The sequence below is a fragment of the Lissotriton vulgaris genome, chromosome 7 (genome assembly GCF_964263255.1).
Source record: "Lissotriton vulgaris chromosome 7, aLisVul1.2, whole genome shotgun sequence".
In the NCBI taxonomy this organism is placed as follows: domain Eukaryota; kingdom Metazoa; phylum Chordata; class Amphibia; order Caudata; family Salamandridae; genus Lissotriton; species Lissotriton vulgaris.
Window position 1 is genome coordinate 1,308,725,327 of NC_141695.1, and position 16,902 is coordinate 1,308,742,228.

Sequence of the window (16,902 nt, forward strand, 5' to 3'; positions counted from 1 at the left end):
GGTAGGGCTCTGTGTGTGGCTTTCTGTGTGTGTGTGTGTGTGGCTCTGTGCCCACGAATAATCTCTACTACTCCAATGCTCACCTATTGCCATTGTAAATGACAATAACATTTATGTTTTTTTTTTTTTAAAAAAGAAAAAAAATGTCCTGAGCAATGCCAATAGCTCTACCTTCAATAATGCTGAGACCGTTGCATTGTAAATGCTTGTTGTGACTTGTAAGGTTGGAGTGCAACATAGGACATGGTTTGTAACCAGATTTTACAGACTCAAAATGCTGGGAAGGGAGAGACCACATGCATAAGATGAGACTTCAAGCAGGCGCAGAGAACTTCCTGCCAAAAACTGCTTCCTTGCAAGCAAATGCATACAGACGGATATACTTGCAGAAGGCATGTGGAGTAGCTGCTTTACAACTTAATGCATGTGCCTATTTGCCTTTAGTGCTGGTGATGTGAATGTCGAGTCTTGGAAGTTATTTAACTCCTCGGTTTAGGCCTGAAAATATGCATGCACCTGGCCACTCCTGCATTTGCCCCCTATGATTAGATATTGTACAGGAGTCAAGTTCTGAAAGGTGAACTCGAGCTATTGATTTGCCAAGATTTACCTTCTCCAAGGAAACATGAAGATTGAAAGAGGTAATTATTTTCATTACCACTTTCTATATGGTTACTCATAGGAGAAGGAACGAGTCTGATCTATTCTTACAAAGATAATAGTAAAGTGGAAGGTTATTTTAAATGCTGAAAGGGAAGTGTTACAAGATGGTTTGGTTCTAATTGTTTGTACAATAAAGAGGAATGCTTAGAGTTCCCACTTCGCTAGGGAGATCCATCATCCTTAATTTGGGAATATAAATGCAGAAGTTGGCTAAAGCTGCTTTTAATTACCCCATTTCTCACGGAAAACCTCTCAGGACCCTCTTAAATAGAATTAGAGTGAGCGATGAGATTTACAGGGATCAACTCCGATTCCGGACCCTGCTGTACCATGAATGAGTTCAGCTGGTTGCTGACATCATGGTCAAGAGCCCATCACAAAAGTGAATGTTTGCACTTGCACTTTATTTTGAGACGGAGTATAGGCTTTTTCAACCCCCCCCCCCAAACTGTGCTGTTCATCTGTCCTCTTTCAGCTTGCCCCACCCCTCTTAATGTATAACTTTCAGCACCTGAAGTGTGGCTCACTGGTTAGAGCAGGCAGACCCTGAAGCAGAGGTCAGACCCGGGACCAGGGCTCAATTCCCGACGCGGCAGGGTCTTGAGCCCAATTGTCCACGGACTCGATAATTCTCGCTTTGGTGCCCACTCTAATCACGGGTTCACACTCTGCAACTCTGGGCATTAGCTTGCTTAATCACCACAACGCCCCCCCCCCCGCGGCGGGATGCCTGGCTTTCACCTTGGGGATGCCCAGTATGGGTTATCTTACAGGGAAAAGCCGGACGGGTTCCCAATGCAAGCGCCGAGATGCCCTAGGGTAAGTCGAGCGCTATATAAGAACACACATACATACATACATCATGTCCCCACCCCCTGTTTTACATATCCGAAGATCAGTCTGGCATGTATAGTCCTGCGCGGACTGTCCAAGTAAATATTAAGTTCTGTTAAGTCTCCACGGGATGGACTGATGTACAGAGTATGCTCTGCAAGATTGATAACTAGATCTGCCTCAGTAGCTTTCCTTTGAGCGTCTTTTTGACAGTCTTGAGAGGTCTAACCTGGTTAAACATCTAGGTGGCCTTGTCGATGCCAATGTCTTTGAGCAAACTCTTTAGCAGATTAATGAGTGTCCTCCTCCACCAACTTTGACCTGGAAAGCCGTGGGCTCTTATGCTCTACTTTGCAAACCGGGCACTGGTTGTGAGATCCGCCATTGGCCCCATGTTTGGACTTCTATAAAGCTCTGTATACTGGCCTCACCGCTGCTCCAGACCCATTATTTGCAGTGGATGCAAAACACACATACTGGGAGTTAGTGGAAATCGAGGCTGCAGTAATGAGGGGTTCAGTTTAAGCTAAGTTTTCCAGTATCCACACAATCCAGCAACAGTCTCCCTCAAGGCGTCCATGTCCCGATGGTCTTAGAAGTATGAATGAACTTTGAGCAGCTACGTCTCAGATAAAGGTGCTATTCTAAGGCCAGAGAGCCGTTGCCGCTTGTTTTGGTGGACCATCTTTTGGAATTTGCTCAGTCTGTGCCAAGCTCGCGCCCCACTATCTTCAGGAAGGCCTTAAAGTCCCATGTGTTCTGACACTCCTAATGGGCTGCTGCTTAGCAAGACCCATGTCGAGATTAGTGGTGTGTGTGCACACTAAATGTGAAATCAGCCAGGCTTACTTAGCTGCACGGGTTTGTTCGACGAACTCGGACGAACATACACTGAGATTTTAAGAGACAGCCGCTAGTTTGACAATGGAAGGCAGGAGTGGACGTCCTTCCCACCTGCTGAACCCAGAGCTCTGGAACCTTTGTAAGTTACAGGAACTTTCTGCTTCTGAACTGGAACAGGCTAGGGAGACCACTGTCTTGGCTGTAATGCAGATGTGAAAACCATTCCCACTTTTACTTTTTGTAGTCCTCTGTCATGGTGGGATGGGGAGCAGGTTGGAGGAGGGCCTTAAATGGGCTTCTAGAGTACCATATAGGAAATCCCTTTCGTAATGAAAGATCTTAGCAACCTGCTGGTGGGGAGTAATAATTGTAATTGGACGGGAATGTTTGGATGCTGCACAGATAATGGCCTTTACAATGCAATAATGTTCACACTGGATCCTTAAACCAAATAATTTTAGATATTTGGGAATGTTTTTTTATTCTTCTACCTGCAGTACAGGCGTTTACAGCGCTTAGCATTTACAATCTCACTGTGGTCTCCCTTTCAATGCCCCACACACTGGCTTCTTTTAAAAAGTTTGAACCTAGAAAAATGTTTAAAGGTGTGTTTTTTTTTTTTTCTTTTCTTCAAAGCTCAAGAGCAAGTAGTCACCAAGTACACTTCATGTCCTTTTTACTCACAGGGGAGAGAAAAGCTGTGTCCCTCTTTTTAGTTAGACTATCAGTTTTAATTGTAATACATTGTCAGTGGTGCAGCGGTTTCACATGTTTATCCCTCTCTGGACAGACTTTAAAAATTTTTTTTAAATTGTGTAGGATTTATCTGTGTATTATTTACACGAATGTACTTTTTTTTGTAGGCTTCGGAGACATTTTCACAGAAGTCAAAGTCTGTGCCTCTGGGAAGCCCAGCCTGGCAGGAAGTCTCGTGCAGAACAGAAGAAAGTGTACAGGAGAAATTTGCAAGCTGAAAAATGGAGGCCACAAAACAAAGCGAAACTCCACTAGACAGCACTTGGGTTTGCAAGGATAGTGATGGTAGCCAAAAAATGAAGGACAGTGGTGTTTATGAATCCAGCATTCCCACATCAGAAGCTGGCTCTTCAATCTGCAGTACATTGAGTAGGTCCTTTGTTGTCCAGGATGATGAAGGAAATGAGGTCTTTCTAGATTCTCCCGGTCTCAAATCCTATGGCGAAGCCCAGGATAAGAATGTTGTCCAGGAAGACACTGTAGAAAGTGCTGAGCCAATGTTAAACTGTGAATTGCCCATTTCTGGGCCCACTGTGACATTGCAGCACCTGATTCCATCGGGGGCCATGGACAACAACTCCACCTTGCCAAATTCTAGATATTACCCCGACTGTCAGTCTGCAAATCCTTGCGTGGGAGATGCATCGGATGCAGACAAAGGCTCTGGTTGCAAATACTTTAGCATCCCAGTGGCCACCACTAAGCCTAAAGACACATTTCAGCTCACACCAGTCATGGAGGTGGACCTGGACCTGAGTTCCACAGAGCCCGGAAGCGTCACTGAACAAAAGCCATGCAACTTTCCCATAGGAAATGAGTGCGTGAGGAAACCCTTTGCACCCCTCCTTACCCTGTCAAAAGGAGCAGAAATCCTTCTGGACGCTCTCCCGTATCAGAACTCCTTCGCTGCAGAGTGTGATAAGATAGTCTCTGAAATAACGAGCAGCAAGCTGTTGGAAGGCAAAACTCTTCAGCCGAACTCTGACGTCTCTGCTGGCACACAGTCTTCAAAAAGAAAGCGGGCTATGTTTGACTCTTCAATCATTCAAGCAGAGACTCTTCCTGATGACCTCAGGCCTATGAAATCCATGCGATCCCAAGATGCGGATAAGGTTCGAAGTTCTCTGGACAGCACTGAGGGGTCTTTTTTTTTGGGGTTATGATATCCTTGACCTTGATGATATGAACACGCAGCTGATGGAATTTGGGAGTGAAGGTTTGGAGGGGAAGAAACCGCTTGGTGCAAGCAAGGAAGTTTTTGATGGTGAGCCAAGTATTTTGTCTGCTGAAGGTGAAAGTCTGAGTCATCACAGACCACTGACTCGTCTGAGCTCTGGAGACTCATCTGTCGTGCTTCAACCTGCTGACCTCTCCAGGAGTATCGAGCTCGCACACAATGAAAGTGGTTTCTCGGCTGCTTCCTTATCCTTCGTGACCTCTACTCCACTGCCTGGGGCTGTGGCCCTCCCGTTAACAAAGGGCACCTGTTCAGATTCCGAGGAGAGTAGGAGCAAGTCCAAGCAGCCTAAAAACGTCATGGACCAAACTGGAAAGTCTATTGGTAAGCCCACAGCAGTCCGCACTGCCAATCTGCAATGTACAGCAAACGCCAGCCAGAGAAATTTCTCAAGGATTCCTACTTTGACTAAGAGTTCTTCAAAGTCATTTTTGGCTAATGGGAAGGCCGGTCTGCCGAAGGCTGGGCTTCAGCCCAGTACACAGAAGCCTGCTGGAACAAGCTCCACTAGCCTGCTGTTTCAGGGTCAGAGGGCAAGGTCGTCCGTGCTTGGTGATCAGTCCTCCAAAAACGAGGGACCACCCCCCCCCAACCTGGACTCCAAGCTTGCACAAGTAAGTGAGAACATTTGTAACAAACCTGATCTTGAGGTTCACTTTTAACCTCCTCTTTGTTTGATTGTGAATGAGTAGGGCTAAAACGTATTAGGAGTACATGAAGATGGGGAATAGAGGAACCACAGTCCATAGAATTGTACGCACCTGGGAATGAGCGACTCATTTACATACTGAAGCACTTTTACAGGCTACACTTGCAAAGGTTGTAGAAAAGGCCACAGTGTATTACCATTCGTTGAACACAGTCCTGAAACACCACTGATATTGCACAGTTGACACAGAAATTGTTTATAAGATAGAAAACCTGGGATTGAGTGGCTTCTACTTAAACACTAAAACCTCTTTGACATTTGCCATGCACTTTGTCAGGCTGTGAAAAAAATCTTCAAGCAGACTGGCTATTTGAATCCCCAACTGTCCATGATTTTTCTTTTGTTGTAATTAAAGGAAGTCCATAAGCCGGGTATAAATATCACGTAGGTTTAATTAGGCTTAGTTACAAGTTCAGGTTTAAGCAGATAAGTTAAGATGAATAAAAATAAACCCCACCAGGAATGGCCTCCCTGCCACTCAGCCTGCCTGCCATCAACTGCCACTCCACACAAGCCAGGCACACAAGCCAGGCACACAGGATTCTACTATGACATCAGGCCTTCCAAACACCAAAGCTAAGTATAACCTATCCCGCATCCTTAGGAAAAAGACCATTCAAAAGTGAAGGAAGAAATGTGAACAAAAATCAAAAACATAGAAAGAAGATATACAATGCATTCTGAAAAGAAAGCATTAGCGATGCAAATACAATGCATTGTAAAAGAAAGCATTTAAGTTGCAAATACAATGCATTGTAAAATAAGTCATTACATTGCACATTAAAAGATAAACATCAACTCCAAAGATGAGCAATGCATTTTCAAACTTAACATTTACATTGCCCATCCCCCTCCCTCAGGAAAAATAAAAATTAAAACATGCATAAATAACGCTAGTAATATAACAATTAATGCATGAATGCACGGGGCACTCACCACCCCAAAACTGACTACTATAGGGCACTAACCACCCTAGACAAAAAACATAGGGCATCCACCACCCTAAAACTGACCACTATAGGGCACTCACAACCCTAGACAAACATACAAGTCACCACCTTAAACAACATAAAGGACACTCACCACCCTAGACAAGCAACATACAAGGGCACTCACCACCCTAGACTAACAACATAGGACACACACCACCTTAAACAACATATTGGGCACTCCCCACCCTAATACAACTGCACGGGGCACTCACCACCACAAAACTGTCCACTATAGGGCACTCGCCACCCTAGACAAACATAGGGCATTCACCACCCTATAGGGCACTCACCACCCTAGACAAATAACATAGGGCACTCACCACCCTATAGGGCACTCGCCACCCTAGACAAACAACATACGAGTCACACCACCTTAAACAACATATAGGGCACTCACTACCCTAACACAACTGCACGGGGCACTCACCACCCCAAAACTGACCACTATAGGGCACTCACCGCCCTAGAAAAACAACATAGGGCACTCACCGCCCTATAGAGCACTCACCACCCTAGACAAACAACATACAAGTCACTGCACCTTAAACAACATATAGGGTACTCACCACCCTAATACAAATGCATGGGGCACTCACCACCCCACAACTGACCACTATAGGGCACTTACCACCCTAGAAAAACATAGGGCACTCACCACCCTATAGGGCACTCGCCACCCCAAAACCATGACCTTAAAACAAATTGCGCAAGGCACAGACAGCCGCTCACCACCCCAAAACACATGAGCCAAAAACACACAAGGCACACACCATGCTAAATTAAGCAGTTAAAACACTACAGGTTCACCATCAACCCAACACGAACCACGAGACAAACACCACAATGACCAGCATAGTAATGTGTGGCTTCTTTTCTTTATTTCCAGTTTCTTTTCTCTTAATAGATACCTTATTTCTTATCCTTTCTTGCACGCTGTAGGTTATTTTGTAAATTGACTCTCCTGTAGAATGTAGGTTCACCAAACGTCGCCAAAAATGTTGTAATTAAAGGAAGTCCATAAGCCGGGTATAAATATCACGTAGGTTTAATTAGGCTTAGTTACAAGCTCAGGTTTAAGCAGATAAGTTAAGATGAATAGAAATAAACCCCACAAGGAGTGGCCTCCCTGCCACTCAGCCTGCCTGCCATCAACTGCCACTCCACACAAGCCAGGCACACAAGCCAGGCACACAGGATTCTACTATGACATCAGGCATTCCAAACACCAAAGCTAAGTATAACATATTTGTAGAAGCAGTTTTCCATCCTGGTTAAATACTACCTCAGCTGTAGGAAGTCGTGCTTGTTAAGGAAACTGGTCTGTGCAAGACAGTGTGCTTGGGTGCGTCCATCCCAGCCTTTTTCTGCTCCTCTCCTCCTTCCTGACTTGCCTTGTCTGGGTGACCCAATAGTAGCATGTCCAAGGATCTTCTGGATGTGCTGTAATCTTCTGATTGGGGGGGAGGTGGGAGGGGAAGGTCTGATCTGCACAGCCCGCGCTTCCTGCAGTGACCTTGTGCCACAAGTTATGGGGCATTGTTGCAGCAGTGTTGTGCTGCAGACAAAGCAGTTGATGTATTCGAGAGATGGCAGATCCTTGCATAACACCCCCACAAGACTGGTCTGGAGGTTAATTTAAATGTGTCCAGAGAGGAATTTAGTAATCCAATCCTGTGTACCTGTACATTAGTCAGTCTTTCACTCAACCTTTGGGTATTCCTACTTGCAGATTCCGCTCTTCTTAAATCCCATCCAGGTACCAATCTGAATATGGGAAAAGTCAGAGGTCTCCCTTGCTAACAGGCAATACCAGGACTCCAACGTGGCCCTTGTGCTCTCACTGGCCAGGCCATGTAGCTGTATATTGCATCGCCAGGAATGCTAACCTCTTTTTCACTTACTTTGAAGATTCAGAATTGCTCTGTACAGAACGACTTTTTTTTTTACAGTGTTTGTAATATGTCTCCCACAAATTTTGGGGTTTAAACGGTCATTCCTGCCACAAACCGATGTAACGCTAGGACCTCCCCATCTGTGTCTAGTGCTTGGGCCCCAAACATGACTGGATCATCTGAAAAGTCAAACCCAAGGCAGTCTTCATGGCACAGGCATGAAATAAATGGTAGACGATCTACCACTCCAGAGCTCGCTCTGGTTTGCCTTTGATAGGGAGATCTTCAAAGTGATCCATTGATAATGGCAAAACGTCTTACAAGAGTTACCACGAGAGTTACTTTTCCTGGCATCCCTCCCACTCTAGGTCAATGTATTCAAGGTAAATTGGTCAATACCTGAATCTGACTTTGATGTCCTTCTCAGAAACTGCATTATTGAAGATACAACCGTTGCTGCACCCAGAAACCTCTACTCATTGCTCCAGAGTTACGGCATGTGGTGCTGACCCCACTCAGATCTCATCTTTACCCTGTGCTAATATGGACGCCATTGTTCGGTTCATTCTCCCTTTGGTTCTCATTCAGGGTCTAGGGAGCCACTGAGGCAGCATTATGGTGCTGGGAAAAAAGTCGCTGGCAGAAGCCCAGTCAGCCCACATTGCCTCCTGACACCGGAAAGGGGGGGGGGGGGGGGTGGAGTCAGGCAGCGTTTAGTCTGACCATCCACTTCCATGGTAAACTAGTGAGTAGCAGTCAGTCGATTGGTCTTATTAGAAGAAAAAATATGTGGTTCAATTATTCATTATTTAGAATTCTAGGAAGACTATCTCATTAACCTCTTATCATGTACATTTGAAATTGAGAAAGTGTTCCTAAACAGCGCAGTAAAAGTGAGCCAAGTGGGTCTAAAGTGCTCTAGTGCTATACAATATATACACAAATATTGACACTGAAGGATGCACAGTTCTTTGGTCTAAAGTCTGACCTAAAGTTGCAGGCTCCTGAAGTACATAAATACAGTACACCTATTGTGTCAACGTTTCGATCCTCCTGAGGTTATTTGTACCAGGTCCTCATCAGGACAAAGAATGGGAGACGCCAATAAAGAAGAAACCACATCAGTTGATTTTGGGATAGCTCGCATATATTGAAAATGTTGAGAGGAGGAAAACCTACTGATTAGTTAGCTCTGTGTAGTAAATGTCAAACCGTACATTCTGGAATGGATCTGCCAATCATTGGTCTGTTAACTGATTTAAGAATTTAGATTAAGAAATACACCAGTTACTGGCTAGACTGTTGTGGCTACAAGCATAGTTATACCACAATTTTATTAAGGACTCGCCCCCAAAAAAATTAAATCCCCTTTCATAAATTAGAGGACTCTGTGGGACAGGGGCCCATGAATGCTCCATAAGCTGTAAAATGGGCACCGATCATCGGAGGTGACTTTCTGATGGTACTAGGAAAGATGTGCCAGGGGTTATTACTCACTGAACAAATCTGAAACCCCCGTTAAAATGAAGTGTGCATGGAAGGGAAAGATTTCAGTCCAGTATCTTAAGGATAGATGACCATTAACATGAAAAGATACATAAAATTGAGAACCAAGCACATAAAATATGTGGTTGACATTGTGACCGACCTGAATTAAAAATATCACCCAATTAATTAAATGTCACAGTTGAGGAATCTGTGCGCTCCAAGCTCAGGCCAAAAGACCATACGTTATGGGGAGTACAGAAATTAAAATAAACCCCAAATGTGCTCACAGTACTGTAGGTCATTTATTATTGAAAGAGACATACCCAGAGATGTGATGTAATTACAGTGGCAGCCTGCAAACATAAATGTAGAGGAGCAAATGTTACAAATCTTGAAGCATATGCCTCATTTACAAGGGCCTGTAAATGTGTAATATTACCCAAATTAAATTTGGAAAAGTTTCGATTGCTCACCGCGACAATATATGTGAGCTATAAAAGAAACAAACGTCTGGATGTTTGCGATGCGTGTGAACAAACTTGCAAAATAATGTGTCAAACATGACCCCAAATTACTAATGCTTTCATAGGCTGATTGTAGATGTAAGCTAAAATTAAAGCAAAGCATTGTCTCTATACTTTGAGATCAAGGTGAATAAACAAAAACTTGTTGGCGCTACCAGATTCGTGTGTTTACAGATGACTTGTGATATATTTTTCTCAACAGGAGTGATCTCGGATAATTAGTTTACAGAAAGGTAACAACTTTGTAAACACAATAGGTACAGTGGTTGCAGTAGGCAACACAATTCTAAACACAATTTAACATTGAGCTCAATGGGTTTTTCTACATAAATGCAGCTGATTACTTGATGGATTACTTTTGTAATTCCAGGACTGGATCCTAGATTCAGTCCTGGGGTCTAAGCTGGAAACAGTTGAGAAAAATCGTTTTGGGAATTTCAATGATTTTTAAAGAATATAACGTTATTTTAAAAGTTGACACAAACTTGTCAGTGAAAAACTAGCAATGTTATCCTATAGAAGAAAATTTAGGTCACAGGGCAAGTAGGTTCTCGTTACTTTTGCAATCCAGGACTGGACTCTTAGGTTCAGTACTGGGGTCTCTACCTAAGACAAGTAAGTATTTACGTTTCAGTAGTTGGTACGATTTTTAAGGAATATTTGCAATTTTCAAAAGTAGACAGAAGAAATTTTAGAGAATTTCATTGGTTTCCTACAGAAGAAAATTCAGGTTATGAGTAAGTATAATTATAATCACTTTTTCAGTTCAGTACTTGGCTGAAAGGTACAGTACTGGCGCCTCTCCTAATTCCAGGTGAGTAATTCGAAATTCGTTACTCGGCTGATCTTCTAGGAATATTTTAGAGTTTCAAAACTTCACACTTAGATTTTTTGAGTTAAACCAGGCAATGTTATCCTATGGCAGGAAAGTGAGTTATAGGTTTCCAGGTGAGTGCTCGACTGGTGAGTTAAGGTTCTGGGCATAGACTCAGGGGTCCCCCAGGGTCGGAAAGGTACAGTAGTTACACCCTCAGCGGCACAGGGGCATCCGGGTGCAGAGAGAGTAGGCCCAATGCAATCCAATGGAGGGTAGGGGGCATTCGGTTGGTGGCTGCAAGCAAGCAGGCCATGCAGCTGTGGGAGCTGAGCTCCTGGTCACTTACTCAGGCAAGTGGAGAAGTAGAATAGGGTAGTAGTTGTACTTCCAGCGGCACTCTGTCAGCTGGGTGCATGGTGCTTTTGAGCCGTTGGGTGCTCAATGTTGGCCAACGGGAAAGTTAAAAAGTGAACAAAGGCTGCAGGCTCGGGGACGGAGATTCTTCAGGTGCGACCACCACTTCAAGAGGTAAGTTGGGATCTTAGAGAAGAGGTAGGTACCCCACAGGAAGGCATAGGGGACCGTGGGGCGCCGGGTGCAGGGGTGTCTTTTGGCGTTGGGAAAGCTTACCTTCAGCTGGTCGCGGTTGGAGGGGCCCCTTGTTCTGAGGCTGCAGGCGTCGTCTGGGTCGTCAGAGGGTCTTTGGGCACTAGACTTTGGGTCCCAGTTGCCGGTGGGACGTCCTTGTTGTCTTGGATCACTCTGGCACTAGCCGGGTATTGGCGGTTGCAGGTTGGGCTGGATATGTGGGTCCTGGCTGGCACCAGGGGTATTGCTGTTGGAGCAGAGCCTCTGCTCAGGTGAGTCCCAGTCTGTTAGAGGGTCAAGGCAGGCAGGTCCTCCGGGTCGGCCAAGGTTGCTGTCCGCAGGAGTCGCCGGGATTAAGCAGGAGAAGGTTCCAGGATCGACAAGTCAGTTGGTGTCATCCTGTTAGCAGCTGCACTGCGGGTATTCTTCTTTTTGATCTTCTTTCTTCTTTTCGTATCTGGATCTCAGGAAGGAAGGTTCAGGGGGCCCATAAATACTAACTTTAGCGGTGTTACAGGTAGGGTAAGGGCAGGGACCAATAGGTCCCTGTCCTGAGATGGGTACACCCCCCTGCCTGCTCCTCTCCTGGGGGAGGGGAGCAGAAGCCTAGCTGTGATTGGGCAGAGCTCCCCATCTTCAAGATGGCCGGAGCCGGGGGCGTGATTCACCTCGCCTCCTCCACCTGAGGGGTGGGGTTGGCGCAGGCTGGCACAACCCCCCCCCCCCTTCCTGACGTAGGGTTTCCTGCCAGTCTTCCCGCCAGAGTGGGGGTCAGAACTGGTGGGGGAGCAGTTGCTGAGGACAGCAAGTGGCCTGGGAAAGCTCACAAGGGCGTCTCAGGATATAAATTGAACATTGACCAGTCTGAAGTTTTACCTCTTAATAAATTTTGTCTTTCTCATCTTTTTTACAGTTCTGGTTTTGAATGGAACCCTACTCATATAAAATGTCTTGGTATTCTTTACACTAACACCATCAGGGAAACTATCAGAATTAATCATAAAGATGTTCTCAACAAACTTACTTCCCTTATAAATGGTTGGTCTCCCCTCTTTTTGTCTTGGTGTGGTCGACTTGCAACAGTCCAAATTATGTTACTTCCTATTGTTAATTTTTGTCTTTTAATGCTCCCTATCTCTCTCCCACTTTATTTTTTTAAATCCATTAACCGTTTGCTAACCAAATTCTTATGGAATAATCGTAAGACTCGCTTATCTTTCTCGCTTACAACAACCCAAGTGGTGTAAACTTCCCAGCTATTTCCCGTTTTCACTCCGCTTTCACTCTTAAACAGATATGGTCTTTTCTGGACGATTCGGTTTCTCCCCCATAACTGCTTGGAGCTCTTTGGAACTTGAACAAATTGCTCCCTTTTCTTTCCTTAATGCTATTTGTCAAACTCACCCGCCGGCAATTTTCTTGCCCCTACTCTCAAACATTCTAAGACACTCTCTTTATCTCTTTTCCGCTCTTTTTTGTCGCCAGTCAAATTACACTCCCTTACTCCTATTTGGTATAATAAATCCCTTAGACTCAATAACAAAGCATTATTTTGAAAGGAATGGATTGATAAAGGCATTATGACTTATTCTCAAATATTCAAAGACGATACATTTCTTACTTTTTCTCAGCTTTGTGACACTTTCCATATCTCCAATGCACATTGACCTCAATATTCTGCTTTCAAACTTCTTCTCACTGAATTCATTTCACAGCAATCTTTATTACCCATATCTCCCCCAACTTCTCTCTCTTTACCAAATTTTTCACTCTCCCTTAAAGCAGCTGTAATTTATAAGACATTTTTTCTCTCCAACGTTACTAGAACTAAAACTAAACTTGAATTACTCTGGGAACAGGACCTAGCTCAGGAATTTTCATTTCAGACATGGGACGCTATTTGGTCTAAAATACATACTGTGTCCCGTTCCACCAGTACCACACAGACATGTTATTTTTTTATAATAGTCTTTTTTACACCTCATGACTTATGCAGATTCAAATTACTTGAGACTCCAATTTGTTGGCCTTGTTCTCATGATACTGCTGATACCATGCATATGTTTTTTTACTGTCCCCTTGTTAACTCTTTCTGGTTGAAAGTTTGGTCGCAATCGAACAAAATCTTGAATACCACTTTTCCTTTTGAAATTGCACACATTTTCTTAGGTGGCTTTTCACCTATTTGGGATGTTCATTGTAATTTTCGTAAATTCATAGACCTTGCCTTGGCAATTTCCTTCCAGGTCATCACCACCAACTGGAAGGATACTTCCAAACTATCTTACAATGCCTGGTGGAACTTGCTTTGCCATAATCATAGACTTGATTATGCCTTTGCCACCATGACCACTTTATTAATCGAAAGGGATTTAATATGGATGCCATTAACCGATTTTCTTTCTAGATCTGTTTGAAGTTTAGCTACCATATGATGCACCATACTCTCTTTTATTTTATCTTCCCAATGTTGTTTCTACTGTATTTTTATCCAAATGTATGAGCTATCTTGTTAGGCTATTCCCATCTTTTCTTCTTTCTTTTTTCGCTTTCCTCCTCCTTTTCTTTCTCTCCTTCCTCCTTTCTTTTTCTTGTTTCATTTTCTCCTCCCTTAAAACAAAAATCTTTAAAAGCTTTTTCCCTTAGTAATGTTTTTGGGTCCCTTTTGGGGATACTCTCTTCATTGGTATATTTTATTACTCTCATTTTAACTCTACTAACTATTTTTTTTATTCTGTATTGATGTTTACATTGCTTATTTACTTAAATAAAGCTTTTTAAACTTAAAAAAGAGCATTGACACAATAGTGTACTGTTTATGTAATTCAGGTGCCTGCAACTTTGTGGAGAATGCACAGTTGTTTGAGTTAAACACAGTCCCCATGTATATATTGTACAGCACTAGCTTACTACTTACCCACTTATTACCTTACTTTTACTGTACTGTTGCATAGTTTGGGAAATCCTTTTCAATTTCAAATGTGCAAGATTACAGAGCTTATATTTGTTTTCCTATGATTCTGAATATTGAATAATTAACTAAAAATGTGTTTTTTCCTATTAAAACTAATTTGATGGTTCTTCACTAGTTTACCATGGGAGTTGAGGTTCACACTTGCCCCTTCAGGTACCATTGTTTCCTTTTTATTACTGTAATATCCTGGTCCCAAGTTTACTGGATTGCCCCTTGTTTTACGAATATATACCAGCAGAAACTCTTCTGCTCTAGAAGGCATTGCCATCTGCTTCAGTGTCTGGTTTGGACTGGTCTTCTGCCAACCATGTATCCGGTTCAGCAAATGACTATCTTTTTAAATACTAATGCCTTTTTGATCAGATTCAGATTTAAGGTGCATTAGTTAGTTTCCGGAAGAATCCCCATAAGGGCCCTTGCCTCGGCGTGACTGCTTTAATCTTGAGGAGCTAATTTGCACCAATTCTAATCACATCAAGTGGCAAATATAGTCTACCATGAGGATAGCAGGAAGTGTGCAATCATCTCCCTCTTACTGGCACAGATATAGGTGATTCTTTCACACTGCAGAATGGCAGCAGCCTGGATACTTCTGGAGACGTTGGGTCTTATTTGCCCATTGTGTCTCCCACTGAGGAGGTGGCCTTGTTTATGGTAATTTGTTCAAAGCTGCTGAAATTCCGTAATTCCCCATATCCATGGAGGACAAAGCGAATTGCCTCCATTAAAATGCTATACCTCGCCTTCTCTATTGTTGAGCACTTGTTTACTTTCGCAAAACCTTGACTGACCCAGTCTTGGTCGCATGCGCAAGCGACTGTGCCAGGTGACACAAAGTTCTAGATGGCTCACACTTCTATGAACTCTTGCTGTGCAAGACTGTGCTTTATTGCGCAGAACCCAGACTATTTTCCTTCAAATCCTCCTGATGGGTAATTGAAACAAATTGAATTAAATTTACATGCGAGTATATCCTAACACAATGATTACAGAGTAAAACTTGTTTCGCATATGGACACTGCAATTTCAATCCACAAAAAGTACAACATACAAAATCGGTCAAACATATCATGCATTGAGGAATCTAGTTGACATAAATTATTCATTGCCATGTACTCAACCTGCAAATTAATACTTGGTTTGAAAGAGGTCCCATCATCCCACTTCTGGTTCCCCCGTATCCTTGCTCACCACGTAATGGTTGTAAAATCCCCATAAGCTTTTGGGCTGACTCTGAGGGGATAAAAGCTCACAATAGAAGTCTGATTGGGTATTACAAATAAGCATATCAGCGACCCATTCATCTATAGTTGGTAAGGGACCCTTAGCCAAATGACTAGTTGCAATGAGATGGACGAATAGTAGCCCAATCACTGCCAATTTCCTAATGTCGATCTATCCTTATCTACTCCTCGTAGGGTCAGTGTAGGGCTTGGTGCAAGCGTTTGGCCTTTAATCTATCTTGGTTTATGAAAAATTCCCTCCCAAAAGCTCCGGATTATTGGACAATACCATGCAACATGTATTAATATGGCTGTCTGTTCTGGGCATCTATGGCAAACTGCAGTGTCCCACAGTCTGTATTTGCAAAGGTTTTCTGGTGTGTAATACACTCTATTTATATATTTAAAGTAGATCAGTCTGTGCATACTATTTATGGAAATACACTTGGTGACGTGCAGCTGTATTGCCAACTCTTGTCGTCAATCTCTACTTCAAAGTCTTTTTGCCAGTCCGGCCAAGTTTTCAGTAATAGCGCTCTTACAATCGTGCGCTATACCATACGTTCTGGTTACCATTATTTGGGGAGTAGTTGCCTGTGTAATGTATGTAAGTATTGGCATAATTTTAGGCTCCTGTAGGTCGTCTCCTAATAACTCGAGCCAAGCAGGTCTGGTCCTGAGGCATTGGTCAAGTAATGATGTGGCTATCCGTTCTTTAGGTAAATCGTCCCACTTATGGATCACGCCGCTACAAAAGAAATCCCCCAACTGCACTATACCCATCTTTTGCACTGTTCTACATCTTCCCTTACTTTGCCTGTTGGGACCCGCGTGCACCACTCCAGTGGGATAGAAGCAGAGTATAGCAGCACCCTGCCCGTTTTTCTAGTAGGCATTTCCACTCGTGTATTGTGGCATGTATGGAGTCTAAAACACTGTCTCCTTTTGGGCAGGTGAACAATGATTTGTGGTTAGATATCTGGGTGAGCTGCGTCTCTTTCGATGAACCGGTGAGGAACATCCTCCAGCCCGTGCATCCAAATGTATGCATGTGAGGCTTGAGCCACCCAATAGTATAGTTCTAAATGTGGTGCATTTAGACCCCCGAGGAGTAGGGTAGCGTCAGCGTCCCCCACTTAAGCCTCGGTTGTTTGCCCGCCCATTCAAGCCTAATCATCAGGGATCTTAGTCTTGTTAGTATATTCCTCAGTAAGGTCATAGGTATAGTTTAAAAATGAAAACTGAAGAGTAATCTAGGCAGGACTACCATTTTCATGATCTACATAAGTTTCGACAGCGAGAGGGGTAGTTTAATCCACCTATGAGTGTCATCCTAGAGTCGGAAAAGAACCTTCCCATAGT

At 43.6% G+C, this 16,902-nt stretch overlaps 1 pseudogene; it reads left to right on the forward strand.

Annotated features, from left to right (window-relative positions):
• Positions 1-625: 625 nt before the first annotated feature.
• The window catches only part of LOC147703565 (uncharacterized), a 137,508-nt pseudogene continuing 121,231 nt past the window's right edge, over positions 626-16,902 (forward strand).